Source organism: Pongo abelii, chromosome 1 (genome assembly GCF_028885655.2).
Source record: "Pongo abelii isolate AG06213 chromosome 1, NHGRI_mPonAbe1-v2.0_pri, whole genome shotgun sequence".
NCBI lineage: Eukaryota > Metazoa > Chordata > Mammalia > Primates > Hominidae > Pongo > Pongo abelii.
The window spans coordinates 186103239-186127754 of record NC_071985.2 but is presented as its reverse complement, the minus strand read 5'-3'; the positions used below and the strand labels follow the sequence as shown (position 1 = coordinate 186127754).

General features: G+C 41.6%; 1 long non-coding RNA gene across 3 annotated transcripts in view; it reads right to left on the bottom strand.

The window, feature by feature from the left end:
- Positions 1 to 24516, bottom strand: part of LOC129050987 (uncharacterized) — a 96686-nt gene that overhangs the window by 71098 nt on the left and 1072 nt on the right. Inside the window, exons 3-5 of one of the 3 annotated variants that reach the window (XR_008514917.2) lie at positions 20987 to 21057; positions 20624 to 20765; positions 19459 to 19556 (exon numbers count right to left, since the gene is read on the bottom strand). This is a non-coding gene — a long non-coding RNA (uncharacterized LOC129050987). The remainder of the gene's footprint in view (positions 1 to 19458; positions 19557 to 20623; positions 20766 to 20986; positions 21058 to 24516) is intronic. The other 2 variants (XR_010135874.1, XR_008514918.2) reach the window with 2 other exon arrangements.

Sequence of the window (24516 nt, the reverse complement as noted above, 5' to 3'; positions counted from 1 at the left end):
TACAATCCCATTCAAAAATTCAAAGGACTTCAATAGAAACTACTGCAAAGAAGATATGCAAGTGATCCATAAGTGCACCTGGAAAGATGCTCAACTTCATTAGTCATTGGGGAAATGCAAATCAAAACCACAGTGAGATACCACTTCATATCCTTTAGAAAGGCTATAATTATTTTTTAATGGAAAATATGAAATGTTGGACAGAATATGGAGAAATTGAAACCCTTATGAATTGCTGGTGAATGTAAATTGGCATGGTCAATTTGCAAAACCAATTTGTGGTTCGTCAGAAAAATAAAATCACAATTTCCATGGGACCCAGCAATTCCACTTTTGGGTGTATACCCAATGGATTTTAAAGCAGGGATTTGAACAGATCCTTGTAAACCAATGTTCACAACAACACTATTCACAGTACTTATCAGGTTGAAGAGCCCAAGTGTCCATCAACAGATGAATGGGTCCACAAAATGTGGTATACAGATAATGGAATATTATTCAGTCATAAAAAGAATGAAGTTCTGATACACACTACAGCAGGAATGACAGTGATAACAGCATGCTAAGTAAAATTTGACAGACATAACAGGAAAAAATCATTTGATTCCACTCATAAGTAGTAGATTAGGCAAATTCATAGATTAGACAAAGTAGTAGAGAATAACAAGGACTGGGAGAAGGCAGAATTATCATTAAATGATTACAGAGTTTCTTTAGAGTGATGAAAACCTTTTGGAAATAGGTAGTGATGATGGTTGTAAAACACTGTAGGATCTACTGCCAAGATGGCCAAATAGGAACAGCTCTGGTCTGCAGCTCCCAGCAAGACCAATGCAGAAGGCGGGTGATTTCTGCATTTCCAATTGAGGTATCCTGTTCATCTCTTTAGGACTGGTTAGGCAGTCAGTGCAGGCCACAGAGGGTGAGCAGAAGCAGGGTGGGGCACAGCCTCACTGGAGAAATGCAAGGAGTCGGGGGCCTCCCTTTCCCAACCAAGGGAAGCCATGAGGGACTGTGCTATCCAGCCCAAATACCACACTTTTCCCATGGTTTTGCAATCTGTAGACCAGGAGATTCCCTCATGTGCCTACACCACCAGGGCCCTGGGTTTCAAGCACAAAATTGTGCAGCTGTTCAGGCAGACACTACGCTAGCTGCAGGAGGTTTTTTTTTTCATACGCTAGTGGTGCCTGGAGCCCCAGTGAGACAGAACTGTTCACTCCTCTGGAAAGGGGGCTGAAGCCAGGGAACCAAGTGGTCTCGCTCAGTGGGTTCCATTCCCACAAGACCCAACAAGCTAAGAACCACTGGCTTGAAATTTTCACTGATAGCACAGCAGTCTGAAGTCAACCTGGGACGATTGAGCTTGTTGGGGGGAGGGGCGTCTGCCATTACTGAGGCTTGAGTAGGCGGTTTTCCCCTGACAGTGCTAAAATGGCCTGAAAGTTCGGACTGGGCAAAACTCAACACAGTGAGGCAAAGCGGCTGTGGCCAGTCTGCCTCTGTAGAGGCCTCTTCACTGGGCAGGGCATCTCTGAAAGAAAGGCAGCAACCCCAGCCAGGAGCTTATAGATAAAATTCCCACCTCATTGTGGGCATAGCTTCAGCGGACTTAAACTTTCCTGCCTGATGGCTCTGAAGACAGCAATGGATCCTGACAAGCAGGGTTCTACCAACACAGTGCTTGAGCTCTGCTAAGTGGGTCCCTGAACCCCATGCCCCCTCACTGCCAGAGACCTCCCAACAGGGGTTGACTGACACCTCATACAGGAGAGCTCCGACTGGCATCTGGAGGATGCCAGCTTCATCCTCTGGGAGGAAGCTTCCAGACGAAGGAGCAGGCAGCAATCTTCGCTGTTCTGCAGCCTCCACTGGTGATACTCAGGCAAATAGGGTCCGGAGCGGACTGCCAACAAACTGCAGCAGACCTACAGAAAAGGGGCCTGACTGTTAGAAGAAAAATTAACAAACAGAAAGCAATAACATCAACATCAACAAAAACAACCTTCACACAGAAACCCCATCCAAAGGTCATCAGACTCAAACATCAAAGGTAGATAAATCCATGAAGATGAGGAAAAATCAGTGCAAAAATGCCGAAAATTCATAGAACCAGAATGCCTCTTCTCCTCCAAATGATCACAACTCCTCTCCAGCAAGAACACAAAACTGATGGATTGACAGAAGTAGGCTTCAGAAGGTGGGTAATAACAAACTCCTCTGTACTAACAGAGCATGTTCTAACCCAATGCAAGGAAGCCAAGAACCTTGAAAAAGGGTTACGGGAACTGCTAACTAGAATAACCAGTTTAGAGAAGAACATAAATGACCTGATGGAGCTGAAAAACACACCACAAGCACTTTGTGAAGCATATTCAAGTATCAGTAGCCGAATGAATCAAGCAAAAGAAAGGATATCAGAGATTGGAGATCAACTTAATGAAATAAAGCATGAAGACAAGATTGGAGAAAAAAGATGGAAAAGGAACAAACAAAGCCTCCAAGAAATATGGGACTATGTGAAAAGACCAAATCTAGGTTGATTAGGGTCTCCGAAACTGATGGGGAGTATAGAGCCAAGCTGGAAAACACACTTCAAGGTATTATCCAGGAGAACTTCCCCAACCTAGCAAGACAAAACAACATTCAAACTCAGGAAATAAGAGAACACCACAAAGATACTCCTAGTGAAGAGCCACCCCAAGACACATAATCATCAGATTTCCAAGGTTGAAATGAAAGAAAAAATGTTAAGGGCAGCCAGAGAGAAAAGCCAGGTTACCTACAAAGGGAAGCCCATCAGACTAACAATGGATCTCTCTACAGAAATCCTACAGAAAAGCCAGAAGAGAGTGGGGACCAATATTCAACATTCTTAAAGAAGAGAATTTTCAACCCAGAATTTTACATCCAGCCAAACTAAGCTTCATAATTGAAGGAGAAATAAAATCCTTTCCAGACAAGCAAATGCTAAGGGATTTTGTCACCACCAGGCCTGCCTTACAAGAGCTCCTGAAGGAAGCAAAATTATGGAAAGAAAAAAACAAGTACCAGCCACTGCAAAAACACACCAAAATATAAAGACCAATGACACTATGGAGATAATGCATCAACTAAAGTGCAAAATAACCAGCTAGTATCATGATGACAGGATCAAATTCACACATAACAATATTAACCTTAAATGAAAATGGGCTAAATGCCCCAATTAAAAGACACAGACTGGCAAATTGGATAACGAGACCCACCAGTGTGCTGTATTAAAGAGACCCATCTCAAGTTCAAAGACATAAAAAGGCTCAAAATAAAGGGATGGAGGAATATTTACCAAGCAAATGGAAAGCAAAAAAAAAAAAAAAAAAAAAAAGCAGGGTTGAAATCCTAGTCTCTGATAAAACAGGCTTTAAGAAAACAAAGATTAAAAAAAAAAAAAGACAAAGAAAGGCATTACATAATGGCAAAGGGATCAATGCAACAAAAAGAGCTAACTATCCTAAATGTACATGCACCCAATGCAGGAGCACCCAGATTCATAAAACAAGTTCTTAGAGACCTACAAAGAGACTTAGACTCCCACACAATAATAGTGAGAGATTTTAACACCCCACTGCCAGTATTAGACATATCAATGAGACAGAAAATTAACAAGGATATTCAGGACTTGAACTCAGCTCTGTACCAAGTGGACCAAATAGATATCTACAGAACTCTCCACCCCAATTCAACAGAATATACATTCTGCTCAGCACCACATAACACTTATTCTAAAACTGACCACATAATTGGAAGTAAAACACACCTCAGCAAATGCAGAAGAATGGAAATAATAACAAACAGCCTCTCAGACCAGAGTACAATCAAATTAGAACTCAGGATTAGGAAACTCACTCAAAACCACACAACTATATGGAAAGTGAACAACCTGCTCCTGAATGACTACTGGGTAAATAATGAAATTAAGTCAGAAGTAACTAAGTTCTTTAAAACCAATAAGAACAAAGAGACAATGTACCAGAATCTCTGGGACACAGCTAAAGCAATGTCTGGAGGGAAATGTATAGCACTAAATGCCCACTAAATAAAGCAAGAAAGATCTAAAATCGACACCTTAACATCACAATTAAAAGAGCTAGAGAAGCAAGAGCAAACAAATTCAAAAGCTAGCAGAAGACAAGAAATAACTAAGATCAGAGCAGACCTGAAGGGGATAGAGACATGAAAAAACCCTTCAAAAAATCAATGAATCCAGGAGCTGGTTTTTTGAAAAGATTAACTAAATAGACCACTAGCCAGACTAAAAATAGCCCAGGACCAGATGGATTCACAGCCAAATTCTACCAGAGGTACAAAGCAGAGCTGCTACCACTCCTTATGAAAGTATTCCAAACAATAGAAAAACAGGGACTCATACTTAACTCATTTTATGAGGCCAGCATCATCCTGATTCCAAAACCTGGCAGAGACACAACAATAACAAAAAAATTTCAGACCAATATTCCTGATGAACATTTATGTAAAAATCCTCAATAAAATACTGAAAAACTGAATCCAGCAGTACATCAAAAAGCTTATCCACCACAATGAAGTTGGCTTCATTCCTGGGATGAAAGGCTGGTTCAACATATGCAAATCAATAAATGTAATCCATCACATAAACAGAACCAGTGACAAAAACCATATGATTATCTCAATAGATGCAGAAAAGGCCTTTGACAAAATTCAACACCCCTTCATACTAAAACATCTCAATAAACTAGGCATTGATGGAACATATCTCAAAATAATACGAGCTATTTATGACGAACCCATAGCCAATATCATACTGAATGGGCAAAAGCTGGAAGCATTTCCTTTGAAAACTGGCACAAAACAAAGATGCCCTCTCTCACCACTCCTATTCCACATAGTATTGGAAATTCTGGCCAGGCAATCAGGCAAGAGAAAGAAATAAAGGTATTCAATTAGGAAGAGAGGAAGTCAAATTGTCTCTGTTTGCAGATGACATCATTGTACATTTAGAAAACCCCATCGTCTCAGCCCAAAAACTCCTTAAGCTGATAAACAACTTCAACAAAGTCTCAGGATACAAAATCAATGTGCAAAAATCACAAGTATTCCTATATACCAATAATAAACAAGCAGAGAGACAAATCATAAATGAACTCCCATTCATAATTGCTACAAAGAAAATAAAATACCTAGGAATATAATTTACGAGGGATGTGAAGGACCTCTTCAAGGAGAACTACAAACCACTGATCCACAAAATAAAAGAGGACACAAACAAATGGAAAAAAAATCCATGCTAATGGATAGGAAGAATCAATATGGTAAAAATGGCCATACTGCCCAAAGTAATTGATAGATTCAATACTCTTCCCATCAAGCTACCATTGACTTTCTTCACAGAATTAGAAAAAGCTACTTTAAATTTCATATGGAACCAAAAAAGGCCCTATATAGCCAAGACAATGCTAAGCAAAAAGAACAAAGCTGGAGACATCACCCTACCTTACTGCAAACTATACTACAAGGCTACAGTAACCAAACAGCATGGTACTAGTACCAAAACAGAGATATAGACCAATGGAACAGAACAGAGACCTCAAAAATAACACCACACATCTACAACCATCTGATTTTCAACAAACTTGACAAAAACAGGCAATGGAGAGAGGATTCCCTATTTAATAAATGGTGTTAGGAAAACTGGCTAGCCATATGCAGAAAACTGAAACCAGACCCCTTCCTTATACTGTACACAAAAATTAACTCAAGATGGATTAAAGACTTAAATATAAAACCTAAAACTATAAAAACCCTAGAAGAAAACATAGGCAATATCATTCCAGACATAGGCATGGGCAAAGACTTCATGACTAAAACACAAAAAGCAATTTCAACAAAAGCCAAAATTGATAAATAGGATCTAATTAAACTAAAGAGCTTCTGTTTAGCAAAAGAAACTATCATCAAAATGAACAGGCAACCTACAGAATGGGAGAAAATTTTTGCAATCTATCCATCTGACAAAGGTCTAATATCCAGAATCTATGAGCAACTTAAATTCACAAGAAAAAAACAACCCCATCAAAAAGTTGGCGAAGGATATGAACAGACACTTCTCAAAAGAAGACATTTATGCAGCCAACAAACATAGGAAAAAAAGCTCACTATCACTGGTCATTAGAGAAATGCAAATCAAAACCACAATGAGATACCATCTCATGGCAGTTAGAATGGCAATCATTAAAAAGTCAGGAAACAACAGATGCTGGAGAGGATGTGGAGAAATAGGAATGCTCTTACACTGTTGGTGGGAGTGTAAATTAGTTCAACCATTGTGAAAAACAGTGTGGTGATTCCTCAAATGATCTAGAACCAGAAATACCATTTGACCCAGCAATCCCATTACTGGGTATATATATCCAAAGGATTATAAATCATTCTATTATTAAGACACAAGCACACATATGTTTATTGCAGCACTATTCACAATAGCAAAGACTTGGAACCAACCCAAATGCCCATCAATGATAGACTGGATAAAGAAAATGTGGCACATATATACCATGGAATACTATGCAGCCATAAAAGATGATGAGTTCATGTCCTTTGCAGGGACATGGATGAAACTGGAACCCATCATCCTCAGCAAATTAACACAGGAACAGAAAACCAAACACTGCATGTTCTCACTTATAAGTGGGAGTTGAACAATGAGAACACACAGACACAGGGAGGGGAACATCACACACCAGGGACTGTCATGGTGTGGGGGGAAAGGGGAGGGAGAGCATTAAGACAAACACCTAATGCATGCTGGGCTTGAAACCTAGATGACTGGTTGATAGGTGCAGCAAACCACTATGGCACGTGTGTACCTATGTAGCAAACCTGCACATTCAACACATGTATCCCAGAACTTAAAGTAAAAAAAAGAAAGAAAAAGAAAAGAGATTCTACAAAAATTCATCAAATATTTTTAGATATTTCTATAGTTAGAACCCAACTAGAATTGATCCCTCTCTCCTTGGGTTTATATTTTCTATGTACCTCTCTAAACTAAGTCCTCAAAATTCAAATGAGCTAAAATAAAAGGGGGGAAATTGTGAATGTAATTAATGCCATTGAACTGTACAATTAAAATGGGTTAGAGTGTCCAATTGTAGGTTCCGTATGCTATGCTAATTTTTAAAAAGTAACATACACCAAGATCACTGAATTTTAAGTGTTGGATTTTCTGGTCTGCAAATTATATTTTATGAAAGCCTGGTTTTTTTTTAACAAAAGTAATCTGTATGGGCTATTCAGTTTTAGTAGAAGAGTAAAGGTAAATAAGATATGTAAAATTGCATCAACATTAAACTCAACTTTATCAAAGCCCAGAAAACAAGTGCCTGGACTGATCCACCCACAGGAGTAACTGCTTCAAGCTGCCACCATGGGAATGGACTGCTCCTCCCCTGCCTTTCTTGGCCTAAACCCTGAACCAGGAAACATCAGCAACAAAACACGGATTCGCTTTTTACGATATGGCACCCAAAACTGAACTGAGTCTCTTCAAAATGGTGATGTAACCACTCCAAAGTCTGACTCATTCCCACTCTCACTCATTGATCCAATCAGTGGGTATTTACTGGGCATCATCAATAGGCACAGTCCTCTGCTTCACGCCATGGGAAGCAAAGGACATAGCAGCTGAGATACCACCTTCCAGGAGTCTTTGCTGGAGATGTCTAAGTGGCAAATGAATGGGAAAAATATGTTTTAATAAATCTTGACAATCACAAGTACACTTTTCTAAGAGTTACACTTATACTTTTACATAGTTTTATATTCTTCTTTATACTTTCTTATACACTTTATTCATATCATTAAACATTCTCCACAATGTTCATTATCTTCAATGACTGTGCTACTCCTAGCCCCACAGTTTGCCATTCACTTTCTCACAGGAGCTGCCCTGGATAGTGAGACTCGCGTGTATGCCAATATGTGCAGTTCATAATCTGACACATCTCCTGTTATTTGGAAACATGAAATAAAACACAGCAAACATGAAATGCCCCCTTGAAAGTTTAGGGGCTGCCATCTGGACTGGAGGCTCAACTTAATCATTACCTCCTTTACATGAATGATTAACAGCAAAGTCTCTGGAGCCTGACTGTCTGGGTTACAATCCCAGCCACAGCTCTTACCAACTCGGGGATCCTAGACAGTTAGCTACCCTCTTTATGCCTTAGGTTTTCTCACCCACTGTAGGTGCATTTTTTAAAAATCTCTTTTATAGGGTTGTTGTGAAAGAAACCATATGAAGTTTTTACTTGGTGGACAGAATACAGTAAGTTCTCACTAAATGTTGGCTATTACCACATTACACACCCAACTGTAAAGAAGAAATTGAGGTATCAGGGAGGGAAAGCAAAACTCACAACCAGAATTCAAAACCAAACTCTCTGACTTCTAAGCTCTTCTCACTACTGTTCTTCATACTATGCATGAAATATGGGTGCTGACTCAAGGGGGGAAAGAGTCAAGGTTCAAGAGTCCCTGGTTGGGGACTGGGGAGGCAGGGATGGGTGGTGGAATGTAACCACAGAACTGGTGAAGGTTGGGGGGAATGTAGTGTAAGTGGTTACATGTCCCTACCCTTTGGCTTAGATAGTAGCCCAGTATTTCAGGCCTGAAGAAAAGAAAACTGACCCTCTGTGTTCTGTAATGAATCACCTGTCATGAGGTGGGGCAAAGGAGGAGGGTGTTGGGAGTAAAAGTTTAGATGGATTCAGGAGCAGTAGGAAATGGGACCCCTTGGAGAGCTGACTTCCATGGAATCTCCCTCATAAATATTTTGGTTTAGTTTCTGAATTGGTGGCCTTGGCTATGACCTTGGGTAAATAACCATGAAAAAACTACAAGTAGTGATTATTCCAGGATGAACTTGTCCCATTTCTGCTCTTTTGCATATGATCTTCATGGATTTGCCAGTGCTATTTCCTTTTTCTAGTATTTGCCAACTGTTAAACTTCTCTTCATCCTTAAAGACCCCATTGTTTGTTTATTTTCTTCTTCGCTGGGTGGCCCAAGCCCACCATTTATTCCTTCAGTGCATACTTTATAATGTTTTAGTGTAAAAATTTTTCTGCCTTGAGCGACTGAACTGTGACATTGAAAATATTTCATTTTGAATAAATAAATGAATAGATAAGTGAAGAATTCTGAGATATTAACAGCAGTGATTGTTATCCTACCTATTTTAGTTTCCTTAGGCTATTTTAACGAATTACCTGAAACCTGGTGGCTAAAAACAATAGAAATTTATTATCTCATAGTTCTGGTGGCCAGAATCTGAAATCGGAATTACTAACCAAAAGCAGGTAAAAGCAGGGCCACGCTCTTTCTGGAATCTTCAAGGCAAATTCACTTCCTTCCACTTATGGCTCCTGGTGGCTGCTGGCATTCCTTGCTTTGTGGCCACATAACTCTATTCTTCAAAGTCAACATCTTTAAATGTCTCTCTGCTCTGTCTCCATATGGCCTTCACCCACGTGTATGTCAAGTCTTCCTCTTCCTCCCTCTTATGAGGGGATGCAAACGATTTCATTCATGGCTCACCTTGATAATCCAGATTAATCTCCCAATCTCAAAATCCTCAATATAATCACATCCTCCACAACCATTTTTTTAAAAAAGATAACAGAAAAGTTTCAGGAGTTAGAACCTGACATCTTTGGGGATCACTACTCAGGCTTCCACAGTCTGCCTTCTGTTTCCCAAAGAGTCACATCCAGACCACATGCAAATATATTCATCCCTTCCCAACAACCCAAAAACCTCACTTCTTCATAGCATCAACTCACAACCAAAATCTCATCTAAATATCATGAGCTCAAAAGTATCAATTTTATTTTCTAAGTCATCTAATGTAGGTATATGTGAGGCCCTGGGTATAAGGCATCCTTGGATAAAATCCCTCTAAAAATCTGGAGCTGTGAAATCTAATTATATCTAATATCTAATTATCTAATAAAATCTAATATCTAATAATATCTATTTATAGAATATCTAATTATTCTATAAACCAATATAAGCTTTTTCATCCATACTTCTCACTTCCCTCTGAGCCCTCATGAGAAGCATTTTAATGTTCATATATCTACTAATACTGTGTTTAAGGCAGTCTGTGCTTTTCCTATCATGCACTTCAAAAATCTTCCAATCTCTATGTATTCTTCAATTCCAAAGCCAATTCTACATTTGTGAGTATTTATGACAGCACACCTCACCTGTACTACCAAAATCCTAGGGCTTCTGTCACAAATTAACACAAATATGGTGATTTAAAATGACAGAGCCAGTTGCAATGGCATGAGCCTGTAGTCCCAGCTACTCTAACAGCAGAAATGGAAGGATTGTTTGAGCCCAGAAGTTTGAGACTAGACTCAGCAACTTAAAGAAGAGCCTGTCTTAAACAAAAAAAAAAAAGAAGAAGGAGAGAGAGAGAGAGAAAGAAAGAAAGAAAGAGAGAGAGAAAAAGAAAGAAGAAAAAAATAGCAGAAATTTATTGTCACTGTTCTGAAGACCTGAAGTCCAAAATCACTAGCCTGGCTTAAATCAAAGTGTCAGTGGGGCTGTGTTCCCTGCAGAGCTCTAGGGGAGAATCCATTGCCTGCCTCCTCCAGCTGCTGCTGGCTGCCAGCATTCCATGGGTTATGGCTGCATCCCTCCAATCTTCAAGGCCAGCATCTTCAAATCTCTCCCTGCTCCATCTTTGCATGGCCTTCCTGTGTGTGTCATATCTCCTTCTACATTTAGTGCTCACCTTGATAATCCAGGATAATCTCCCCATATTGATTCTTAACATCATCATCTCTGCTAAGACTCTTCCAAAAAAAAGATATCATTTACAGGTTCTATAGATTATAACTTGATATCTTTCAAGGTCATTATCCAGCATATTATAGTCTTCCTACTGATCCTTGAAGATGGCCCTCCCCCACCAAAATGTGTTTGCCTTATCCCAACATCCCAAAAGCCTCAACCCATTATAGCATCAGCTCAAGTGTAAAATCTTGTCCAACTACCATTAGCTTAAATCTAGCTTAAAACTCATTTTTATGTTTGTAGTGGAATAGTTCATGATATAATGAAGATTGAAATGTGACATACATAGGGCTAAGGTTAGTGGTAGTAAAGTCTTTGATAGGAAATGAATGCATGGGCCATAATGAAATACTGGGTATGAAGCTCATACTCATAGAAATAAAATAGTAAGCAGTAAAGTCTTAATAATAAAAGTTATTGTCTAAATTTCTGGAATATGGTTCCTAAAAATAAAATTAATGTAGGAGTATTTATCATGATGATATTTAGCATACTCAGCAAAGAATAGGCAAACGGCCCTGCTGCATATTTAACATTAAAGCCTGACACAAGTTATCATTCTCCTTCAGTTAGGATGAATGAAGCACTCCAGTTCCCTCCTTCCTTCTTTTCTTTCTCTCTCTCTCCCTTTTCTTTTTTTTTTTTTTTTTTTTTTGGAGTTTCACTTTTGTTGCCCAGGCTGGAGTGCAATGGCACGATCTCAGCTTACTGCAACCTCCACCTCCTGAGTTCAAGCGATTCTCCTCCCTCAGCCTCCTGAGTAGCTGGAATTACAGGTGCCTGCCACCACACCTGGCTAATTTTTGTATTTTTTGTAGAGATAGGGTTTCACCATGTTGGCCAGGCTGGTCTTGAACTCCCAACCTCAAGTGATCCACCTGCCTCAGCCACCCAAAGTGCTGGGATTACAGGTGTGAGCCACTGTGTCCAGCCCGTTTTTTGTTGTTGTTGTTGTTGTTTTGTTTGTTTTTGTTTGAGATGGAGTCTCACTCTGTCTCCCAGGCTGGAGTGCAGTGGCGTGATCTCAGCTCACTGCAACCTCCACTTCCTGGGTTCAAGCGATTCTCCTGCCTCAGCCTCCTGAGTAGCTGGGATTACAAGCATGTGCCACCATGCCCAGCTAACTTTTTGTATTTTTAGTAGAGATGGGTTTCACCATGTTAGCCAGGATGGTCTCGATCTCCTGACCTCGTGTTCTGCCCATCTCAGCCTCAAAAAGTGCTGAGATTACAGGCGTGAGCCATAGTGTCCAGTCCAGTCGTTTCTTGTAAACGTTAATGTTTTTAAATTTAAAGTTTAAACTCTGTGATGGTAAGTGGCCGTGATGGGAAAATTAATCATAAATACCCTTGATTAATTATAAGAGTAGAGAATGTAGATGATCCACTTATTCATCTAACTGATTGTAAAGTAATTGCTAAACTTACTTTATATGAAATTGTGCTGCTGCTCCTCACGTGTGTACTTAAGAAGGCAGGTTTCGAACTTGAAGTTCATCCTGATCTTAGCATGGAGTATAAAGCTAGGCTTGAAACTGATAAAATAAATAATGTCCCCAAGTTTACAATAGTTAATGGATATGGCATAGATAAGGGAATTCATATTTTTAATGTTAAGGTAAGAGATTGAATTCATGCAAAGATAAATATTAATATAGAGGTGGAGCCAAGATGGCCAAATAGGAACAGCTCCAGTCTACAGCTCCCAGTGTGAGCGATGCAGAAGACGGGTGATTTCAGCATTTCCAAATGAGGTACCGGGTTCATCTCACTGGGGAGTGTCTGAAAGTGGGTGCAGGACAGTGGGTGCAGCACACCAAGTGTGAGCCAAAGCAGGACGAGGCATTGCCTCACCCGGGAAGCGCAAGGGGTCAGGGAATTCCCTTTCCTAGTCAAAGAAAGGGGTGACAGATGGCACCTGGAAAATCGGGTCACTCCCACCCTAATACTGCGCTTTTCCAGTGGTCTTAGCAAATGGCACACCAGGAGGTTATATCCTGCGCCTGGCTCAGAGGGTCCTACGCCCACGGAGCCCCACTCATTGCTAGCACAGCAGTCTGAGATCAAGCTGCAAGGCGGCACTGAGGCTAGGGGAGGGGCACCCGCTGTTGCCGAGGCTTGAGTAGGTAAACAAAGTGGCCAGGAAGCTCGAACTGGGTGGAGCCCACTGCAGCTCAAGGAGGCCTGCCTGCCTCTGTAGACTCCACCTCTGGGGCAGGACATAGCCAAACAAAAGGCAGGAGAATCCTCTGCCGACTTAAACGTCCCTGTCTGACAGCTTTGAAGAGAGTAGTGGTTCTCCCAGCACACAGCTGGAGATCTGAGAACGGACCCTCTTCAAGTGGGTCCCTGACCCCCAAGTAGCCTAACTGGTAGGCACCCCCCAGTAGGGGCAGACTGACACCTCACATGGCTGGGTACTCTTCTGAGACAAAACTTCCAGAGGAATGATCAGGCAGCAACATTTGCTGCTCACCAATATCCACTGTTCTGCAGCCTCCGCTGCTGATATCCAGGCAAACAGGGTCTGGACTGGACCTCCAGCAAACTCCAACAGACTTGCAGCTGAGGGTCCTGACTGTTAGAAGGAAAACTAACAAACAGAAAGGACATCCACACCAAAATCCCATCTGTACGTCACCATCATCAAAGACCAAAGGTAGATAAAACCACAAAGATGTGGAAAAAACAGAGCAGAAAAACTGGAAACTCTAAAAATCAGAGCGCCTCTTCTCCTCCAAAGGAACGCAGCTCCTCACCAGCAACGGAACAAAGCTGGATGGAGAATGACTTTGATGAGTTGAGAGAAGAAGGCTTCAGATGATCAAAGTACTCCGAGCTAAAGGAAGAAGTTCGAACCCATGGCAAAGAAGTTAAAAACCTTGAAAAAAATTAGACGAATGGCTAACTAGAATAACCAATGCAGAGAAGTCCTTAAAGGACCTGATGGAGCTGAAAACCAAGGCACAAGAACTACATGACGAATGTACAAGCCTCAGTAGCTGATTGGATCAACTGGAAGAAAGGGTATCAATGATGCAAGATCAAATGAATGAAATGAAACGAGAAGTTTAGAGAAAAAAGAATAAAAAGAAACGAAAAAAGCCTCCAAGAAATATGGGACTCTGTGAAAAGACCAAATCTACGTCTGATTGGTGTACCTGAAAGTGATGGGGAGAACGGAACCAAGCTTGAAAACACTCTGCAGGATATTATCCAGGAGAACTTCCCCAATCTAGCAAGTCAGGCCAACATTCAAATTCAGGAAATACAGAGAATGCCACAAAGACACTCCTCAAGAAGAGCAACTCCAAGACACATAATTGTCAGATTCACTAAAGTTGAAATGAAGGAAAAAATGTTAAGGGCAGCCAGAGAGAAAGGTCGGGTTACCCACAAAGGGAAGCCCATCAGACTAACAGCTGATCTCTTGGCAGAAACTCTACAAGCCAGAAGAGAGTGGGGGCCAATATTCAACATTCTTAAAGAAAAGAATTTTCAACCCAGAATTTCATATCCAGCCAAACTAAGCTTCATAAGTGAAGGAGAAATAAAATACTTTACAGACAAGCAAATGCTGAGAGATTTTGCCACCACCAGGCTTCCCCTAAAAGAGCTCCTGAGGGAAGCACTAAACATGGAAAGGAACAACCGGTACCAGGCACTGCAAAATCATGCCAAAATGTAAAGACCATCGAGGCTAGGAAGAAACTGCATCAATTAACAAGCAAAATAACCAGCTAACATCATAATGACAGGATCAAATTCATACACAACAATATTAACCTTAAATGTAAATGGGTTAATATCCCAATTAAAAGACACAGACTGGCAAATTGGATAAAGAGTCAAGACCCATCAGTGTGCTGTATTCAGGAAACCCATCTCATGTGCAGAGACACACATAGGTTCAAAATAAAGGGATGGAGGAAGATCTACCAAACAAATGGAAAGCAAAAAAACGCAGGGGTTGCAATCCTAGTCTCTGATAAAACAGACTTTAAACCAATAAAGATCAAAAGAGACAAAGAAGGCCATTACATAATGGTAAAGGGATCAATTCAACAAGAAGAGCTAAGTATCCTAAATATATATGCACCCAATACAGGAGCACCCAGATTAATAAAGCAAGTCCTTAGACACCTACAAAGAGACTTTTAGACTCCCACACAATAATAATGGGAGACTTTAACACCCCACTGTCAACATTAGACACATCAACAAGACAGAAAGTTAACGAGGATATCCAGGATTGAACTCAGCTCTGCACCAAGTGGACCTAATAGACATCTACAGACCTCTCCACCCCAAATCAACAGAATATACATTCTTCTCAGCACCACACTGCACTTAGTCCAAAATTGACCACATAGTTGGAAGTAAAGCACTCCTCAGCAAATGTAAAAGAACAGAAATTATAACAAACTGTCTCTCAGACCACAGTGCAATCAAACTACAACTCAGGATTAAGAAACTCACTCAAAACCGCTCAGCTACATGGAAACTGAACAACCTGCTCCTGAATGACTACTGGGTACATAACGGAACGAAGGCAGAAATAAAGATGTTCTTTGAAACCAATGACAACAAAGACACAACATACCAGAATCTATGGGACACATTCAAAGCAATGTGTAAAGGGAAATTTATAGCACTAAATGCCCACAAGAGAAAGCAGGAAAGCTCTAAAATTGACACCCTAACATCACAATTAAAAGAACTAGAGAAGCAAGAGCAAACACATTTAAAAGCTAGCAGAAGGCAAGAAATAACTAAGATCAGAGCAGAACTGAAGGAAATAGAGACACAAAAAACCCTTCAAAAAATAAATGAATCCAGGAGCTGGTTTTTTGAAAGGATCAACAAAATTGATAGACTGCTAGCAAGACTAATAAAGAAGAAAAGAGAGAAGAATCAAATAGACGCAATAAAAAATGATAAAGGGGATATCACCACCGATCCCACAGAAATACAAACTACCATCAGAGAATACTGTAAACACCTCTACGCAAATAAACTAGAAAATCTAGAAGAAATGGATAAGTTCCTCAACACATACACCCTCCCAAGACTAAACCAGGAAGAAGTTGAATCTCTGAATAGACCAATAACAGGCTCTGAAATTGAGGCAATAATTAATAGCTCACCAACCAAAAAAAGTCCAAGACCAGATGGATTCACAGCCAAATTCTACCAGAGGTACAAGGAGGAGCTGGTACCATTCCTTCTGAAACTATTCCAAGCAATAGAAAAAGAGGGAATCCTCCCTAATTCATTTTCTGAGGCCAGCATCATCCTGATATCAAAGCCTGGCAGAGACACAACAAAAAAAGAGAATTTTAGACCAATATCCCTGATGAACATCAATGCAAAAATCCTCAATAAAATACTGGAAAACTGAATCCAGCAGCACATCAAAAAGCTTATCCACCATGATCAAGTGGGCTTCATCCCTGGGATGCAAGGCTGGTTCAACATATGCAAATCAATAAACATAATCCAGCATATAAACAGAACCAACGACAAAAACCATGGGATTATCTCAATAGATGCAGAAAAGGCCTTTGACAAAATTCAACAATCCTTTATGCTAAAACCTGTCAATAAATTAGGTATTGATGGGACGTTACTCAAAATATTAAAAGCTGTTTATGACAAACCCACAGCCAATATCATACTGAATGGGCAAAACCTGGAAGGATTCCCTTTGAAAACTGGTACAAGACAGGGATGCCCTCTCTCACCACTCCTATTTAACATAGCGTTGGAAGTTCTGGCCAGGGCAATCAGGCAGGAGAAGGAAATAAAGGGTATTCAATTAAGAAAAGAGGAACTCAAATTGTCCCTGTTTGCAGATGACATGATTGTATATCTAGAAAACTGCATCATCTCAGCCCAAAATCTCCTTAAGCTAATAGGCAACTTCAGCAAAGTCTCAGGATACAAAATCAATGTGCAAAAATCACAAGCATTCTTGTACACCAATAACAGACAAACAGAGAGCCAAATCATGAGTGAACTCCCATTCACAATTGCTTCAAAGAGGATAAAATACCTAGGAATCCAAATTACAAGGGGTGTGAAAGACCTCTTCAAGGAGAACTACAAACCACTGCTCAATGAAATAAAAGAGGATACAAACAAATGAAAGAACATTCCATGCTCATGGGTAGGAAGAATCAATATCGTGAAAATGGCCATACTGCCCAAGGTAATTTATAGATTCAATGCCATCCCCATCAAGCTACCAATGACTTTCTTCACAGAATTGGAAAAAACTACTTTAAAGTTCATATGGAACCAAAAAAGAGCCTGCATTTCCAAGTCAATCCTAAGCCAAAAGAACAAACCTGGAGGCATCATGCTACCTGACTTCAAACTATACTACAAGGCTACAATAACTAAAACAGCATAGTACTGGTACCAAAACAGAGATACAGATCAATGGAGCAGAACAGAGCCCTCAGAAATAATGCCGCATATCTACAACCATCTGATCTTTGACAAACCTGACAAAAACAAGAAATGGGGAAAGGATTCCCTATTTAATAAATGGTGTTGAGAAAACTGGCTAGCCATATGTAGAAAGCTGAAACTGGATCCCTTCCTTACACCTTATACAAAAATTAATTCAAGATGGATTAAAGACTTAAATGTTAGACCTAAAACCATAAAAACCCTAGAAGAAAACCTACACAATACCATTCAGGACATAGGCATGGGCAAGGACTTCATGTCTAAAACACTAAAAGCAACAGCAACAAAAGCCAAAATTGACAAATGGGATCTAATTAAACTAAAGAGCTTCTGCACAGCAAAAGAAACTAGCATCAGAGTGAACAGGAAACCTACAGAATGGGAGAAAATTTTTGCAATCTCCTCATCTGACAAAGGGCTAATATCCAGAATCTACAATAAACTCAAACAAATTTATAAGAAAAAAACAAACAACCCCATCAAAAAATGGGCAAAGGATATGAACAGACACTTCTCAAAAGAAGACATTTATGCAGCCAAAAGACACATGAAAAAATGCTCATCATCACTGGCCATCAGAGAAATGCAATTCAAAACCGCAATGAGATACCGTCTCACACCAGTTAGAATGGCGATCATTAAAAAGTCAGGAAACAACAGGTGCTGGAGAGGATGTGGAGAAATAGGAACACTTTTACACTGTTGGTGGGACTGTAAACTAGTTCAACCATTGTGGAAGTCAGTGTGGTGATTCCTCAGGGATCTAGAACTAGAAATACCATTTGACCCAGCCATCCCATTACTGGGTAGATACCCAAAGGATTATAAATCATGCTGCTATAAAGACACACGCACACGTATGTTTATTGTGGCACTATTCACAATAGCAAAGACTTGGAACCAACCCAAATGTCCAACAATGATAGACTGGATTAAGAAAATGTGGCACATATACACCGCGGAATACTATGCAGCCATAAAAAAGGATGAGTTCATGTCCTTTGTAGGGACAGGGATGAAGCTGGAAACCATCATTCTCAGCAAACTATCACAAGGACAAAAAACCAAACACCACATGTTCTCACTCATAGGTGGGAATTGAACAATGAAAACACATGGGCACAGAAAGGGGAACATCACACACCAGGGCTTGTTGTGGGGTGGGGGGAGGGGGGAGGGATAGCATTAGGAGATATACCTAATGTTAAATGACGAGTTAATGGGTGCAGCACACCAACATGGCACATGTATACATATGTAACAAACCTGCACGTTGTGCACATGTACCCTAAAACTTAAAGTATAATAAAAAAAATGTATATATATATAAATAAATTAAAAATAAAATAAAAATTACAGAATTCCCATTTCAGTCTTTTTATAGATGGAACTCTTTGATGAGATGCTCCATCTTTCTCTCTATTTTCTAAAACACATTAATCATGGCTATTTTAATATTTCTGTCTGAATACTCAATATCTGTTTCTCCTATGGGATTATTTCTGTTGTCTGCTTTGGTTTTTCTTTGGCTTTTGGTGAATGGGTCATCATGCCTACTGATTTCTCATTAAATGATGAGCATTGTGTGTGAGAGATCATAGAGACTCTGGTTGGTGTTACCTTTAGCTAAAGAGGGTCAAGTTATCTTCTGGCAGTCACACAGAATACTGTCAGAGCCCCACAGTGTGGTCCATAGGACATAGGCAGTTTGGACACAGGATTTCCTTTTGATGTTTGCAAATTGCTTTGCTTTACAGTAGTTGTAATTATACTGTACATTTATTTTGTTCAATTTCTCTCTATGTCACAGCCCAGACAAGCACTAAAAGGCACCCATAGAGGTTGGAGTTTCAGGCATATGTAAGGAAAAGGGCCAGTAGACACAGATGAGCATTTTTGTGATATGATTTTCATCTCTTTCCAGGACAAATGGAAGAAGACCATTGCTGATGCACATCTGAAATCTTCTGAACACATTTCCCAGTGACCCCGAACACTATTATGAAGTCTACCTTCAGTCACAAGGTAGTCATTCGGGCTGCTCTCACAAAATACCACAGACTGGATCACTTATAAGCAACAGAAATATAGTACTCACAGTTCTGGAGGCTGGATGTCTGAAATGAGGGTGCAGCGTGGTCAGGTGCTGGTGAGGGCTCTCTTCAGGGCTGTAGACTGCTGTCCTCTCGCTGTGTCCTCACATGGCAGAAAGAGAACAAGAGAGCTTGTTGGGGTCCCTTTTATAAGGGCACTAATCTCATTCATGAGGGCTCCATCCTCATGACCTAATTTTTTCCGAAAGGCCCCACCTTCTAATAACATCACACTGGGGGCTAAGATTTAAACACATGAATTTGAGGGGGACACATACATTCAGTCTATAACACCAGGGTAGTGCCCAAGTGAACAAGTTATGAGTAAACGACAAGAAGTAAACTCATTCGCCACCAGTCATTTCATCCGTTAGTATGCTGCTCCACCTCTTCTCTTCCAGAACCCTTAGACTTCTGCCCAGAAGTGGTGTCTAATATTACCAAACTCATCCGCCCTTGCCAGAATACTTTCGTGCATCACAACGACCTGGTTTACAAATTCAGCCATCAGAGCTTCCATTTTAATAAAGACTGCCAGGTCGCCATGACCACACAGGTTTGTCTTGGGCTTTGCATTGCCTGAGACCTCTATAAAACAACCAGCTGCCTAAGACACAAACCCTGGTGATAGGTGCTTTCACTGTGGTGGTTGGACAAAATACGGCATGGAGATAGTCCTCAAGAAATAAGTGGTAGCTAAACTCGACGCAGGGCAAGGCCAGTTCTAGCATCCCAAACACCTGACTTCTAGCCAGGGTTCTATCCACCCTCACATCTCACCAAGGATCCATCAATGGCCACTCCACTCAGACCCCCAGCCTGGGCAGACTCCCCTATATGCACTGGTAATGGGGGAGTTCCTGTTCCAGTATTGATCTTCTCATCAGTTTTCACATTCAGTCCATAACACCAGGGCAGTGCCCAAGTGGACAGGTAAAGGACAAAAAGTAAACTTCACATTGATGGGACGATCAATGCTGAACCAGTAACTGTATAAGTTCTGCCATCTTGTGGCTGTTCAAGATATTGCAAGCAGGCCGGGCGCGGAGGTTCACATCTATAATCCCAACATTTTGGGAGGCCAAGGCGGGCAGATCACAAGGTCAGGAGTTCCAGACCAGCCTGGCCAACACAGTGAAACCCCGTCTCTACTAAAAATACAAAAATTACCTGGGCATAGTGCTGTGCGCCTGTAATCCCAGCTACTCGGGAAGCTGAGGCAGGAGAATTGCTTGAACCCGGGAGGCAGAGGTTGCGGTGAGCAGAGATCGCACCACTGCACTCCAGCCTGGGTGAGAGAGAAAGACTCCATCTCAAAAAAAAAAAAAGATATTGCAACCAATACAGAGAACAGGAACTGGTATTACATATGGAGAAAGCAATAAACTTAGTGAACAAGTTTTTGGAAAGTGTTCAGCCTCTGTTAGTCTACCACCACCCCCACGCCCCTCCACACACACTGTTTACACTGTGGTGGAATTGATTAAGTGTAGATGGATTCAACCCTTAAGGAAAACAATAGAAAGCATGTACCTTACAAGAGCCTCGGAAATGCTCATATTCTTTGATAGAGTGATTGGATCTTCATCTCCTGAGAGTCGGTCCTATAAAAAATAGTTATTGCTTCAGGGCTTTGATGTAAGTGGCACAAGTACCAGGGTCAAGCAGGCAAAGACAGAGGCAGAGACTAGAGATCCATGAGGAGTGGCCAGAAACCAGTGCCCAAGCCAGGACAGGAACTGGACTAGAGAAAAAGAGGACCAGGAGCACAGCCAGCCAGGATGCTTGGTAGGGGTTCAGGGAAGGGGGAGGCTGAGCCTATGCTTTCCAGGCAGATGGGAGCCCTCTTGGCTCAGCTGAACCATCAGCCAAGCCTGGGCTCACCCAGCCCAGCTGGGTTGCAAATTAAATCTAGACTGTAACCAAATTGCAGACTATTTCTAGACCCTACCCTACCAAGTAAACAATGACCTTTGAGAAGAGGTAAAACTACGTTTAAGACCCTCAGCTGGGTGAGGTAACAGGGGTGAACATAGAGTGGACAATAGCTGGTGGGCAACGGGAATGGGCAATGATTGACAGGCAGCTGGCTGTGCATGGCAACCATGGGTCTAAAGCATGCTAGGTCTTATGCTAGGGCTTTACACTGGATGGTCACCACAGATAAAAGGAGATCCTGAGACCTGGGGAGGCTAAGTGATGTAAGTAGCTGAGCTAGTATTAACTAACCCACATTCATTCATTCAGCAAACACTGAGTACTTGTTCAATGCAGGCACTATGCCAGTTTTCGTGGGGACATCCCGTCCTCCAAGAGCTGAGGGTGAGATGTAGTAAAAGATGTCAGGGAGACGCCCCGAAGAAGGTGAGGCTAGCAGAAGGAAAAATATGAACAACAGGGGCATGGAGATGTGTGGTGAGGGAGGGGAGGGGAGGCAGAAGTTCCAGCAGTAGTGTGTTGGCAGCACTGGAAAGGGAGAAGGAGGTGGAGTCATCTAGTGGCTGCTCGAGATATTGCAGGCAAGGAAAGGAAAATCACGATGGCTGTCATTCACTGAGCATACTACATGCTTTCTTTACATCCATTTACTCTTCACCACAACCTCATAAGATGGGCCTCATTTTATCCCTAATTTGCATATTCAGTCCCTGATATACCCTTGTTAGGGTACATCCCACTAATATAAAATTGGCAGGATGGGATTTGCTCAGGGAAATTTGGCTTCAAGCTCATGCACATAGCCACTAGGCTACACCTGCCTTGAATTTAGATTCCCCTCGCAGGTGTGAATGGCTGGATTCCAGCAGGAAAGGTGTCCCTAGCTGCAGTGCAGAGGAAAACTTGGGGGTAAAAATGAAAACAAGGAAGCAGGCAGCTGCAAACATCAAGCAAAATCAAGGCTTGAACCTGGAGGGAGATGTGTTGGAAAGAACCTAGAGGGAGATGTGTTGGAAAGTGAAACTCAGGGGCTGAGGGAGAGGGGGATTTTGGGTGACTCCCCTATCTCTGGTCTGGGTGAATGGGTGCCACTTACAGGAACAGAGGACTCAGGTTGGTGAAAGATCAAGAATTCCATTTTGGACCTGAGGTACCTGTGGAGCTGTGCAGGAGGGAGTGGAGCTGAAGGTGCTGATCTAGAAGTTGATACTTTACTGGAAGCAGTGTAACTGAGTGCAAGGGATAAGGTCTCCATGTCAACACATAGCTCTCGGAGACCTCCTATATTCCAGGACACTTGCACATTGCAATAAAGAGGTGTATGTGGTCTTTGCCTTACAAAGTTCAGAGTTCACAATCTTGTTCAGAGAGATGGGCGGCATGACCAGGGTGAGCCTGCAAGCTCACGGGAGCTTGATGAGCTGAGGGCAGGTGGTCAGGAACAGCTTCCCAGAGAAAATGGTGATTATCCTATTATACTGAGAGCAGAAGAATCAGATAGACCATCTTACCTTTCAACAGGGAGCCGGACAATAGTGTTTTTGGTGAGAGCAGTCCCAGCAGAGTGTTGGGGAGAGAGACAAGGCTACAGGCACTGAGTAGTGAGTGGGAAGGATGGAGGTGGACACAGCAAATGCCACCACTCCTCTTAGATGCTTGACAGGGTCCCTCCCCACTTTCCCACATGCATGTTTCCAAATGAACTGCATGCTCTGCAAAGGCAAACACTGTTGCCTTCTTTATCTCCCCATTTCACACACACACACACACACACACCAAACAGAACCCTATGCTGGAGTAGAATTAGCAATAGATTTAAAGTCAAAAGGCCAGGGTTCAACACCATTAGCTGGCTATGCGACCTTGGGCAAATCACTTTTCTCTCTCTGAGTCTGCATTTTTTCCTCTAAAACTTGGGCTCAGTTGTAACCACCTGGTAGGATCATTGTGAGGCTCCAATCAGAAAGTGTCTTACACATCATACAGTAGCCCTCAGATTCAATGTAGAAAACAGCACCAGCAAATGTAAATTAGTTCAACCATTGTGGAAGACAGTGTGGTGATTCCTCAAAGACCCAGAGCCAGAAATACCATTTGACCCAGCAATCCCATTACTGGGTGTGTACCCAAAGGAATAAATCATTCTATTATAAAGATACATGTGGCCGGGTGTGGTTGCTCATGCCTGTAATCCCAGCACTTTGGTAGGCCCAGGAGGGTGGATCATCTGAGGACAGGAGTTCGAGACCAGCCTGAACAACATGGTAAAACCCCATCTCTACTAAAAATACAAAAAAAAAAAAAAATTAGCCGGGTGTGGTAGCATGCGCCTGTAGTCCCAGCTACTCGGGAGGCTGAGGCACGAGAATTGCTTGAACCCGGGAGGAGGAGGTTGCAGTGAGCAGAGATTGCACCATTGCACTTCAGCCTGGGTGAGGGAGTAAGACTCCATCTCAAAAAAAAATTAAAAAATAATGATACATACAAGTGTATGTTCATTGCAGCACTATTCACAGTAGCAAAGACATGGAATCAACCCAAATGCCCATAAATGATAGACTAGATAAGGAAAATATGGTACATATATACCATGGAATACTATACAGACATAAAAAGGAATGAGATCATGTACTTTGCAGGGACATGGATGGAGCCGGAGGCCATTATCCTCAGCAAACTAACACAGGAACAGAAAACCAAACACTGCATACTCTCACTTAAAAGTGGGATCTGAACAATAAGTACACATGGACACAGGGAGGGGAACAACATATAGTGGGGCCTGTTGGGACGGGGGGTGGGGAGAGCATCAGGATAAATAGCTAATGCATGCTGGGCTTAATACCTAGGTGATGGGTTGACAGGTGCAGCAAACCACCATGTTTTTACCTATGTAACAAACCTGAACATCCTGCACATGTAGCCTGGAACTTAAAATAAAATAAAATTAAAATTAAAAAGAAAACAGCACCACCACCATCAAGGAAAGCCTGTTCCCAACCTCCAATTCCAGCTCACTAGCTCAGCCTGTCTCATTCCCCTTTTTCTCTCTCGCCTCTCCTCCCTGCCCCTTTCCTCACTTTGCCCCCACCTGTCCTCACCATCCCACCCCATATCTCCAAGCT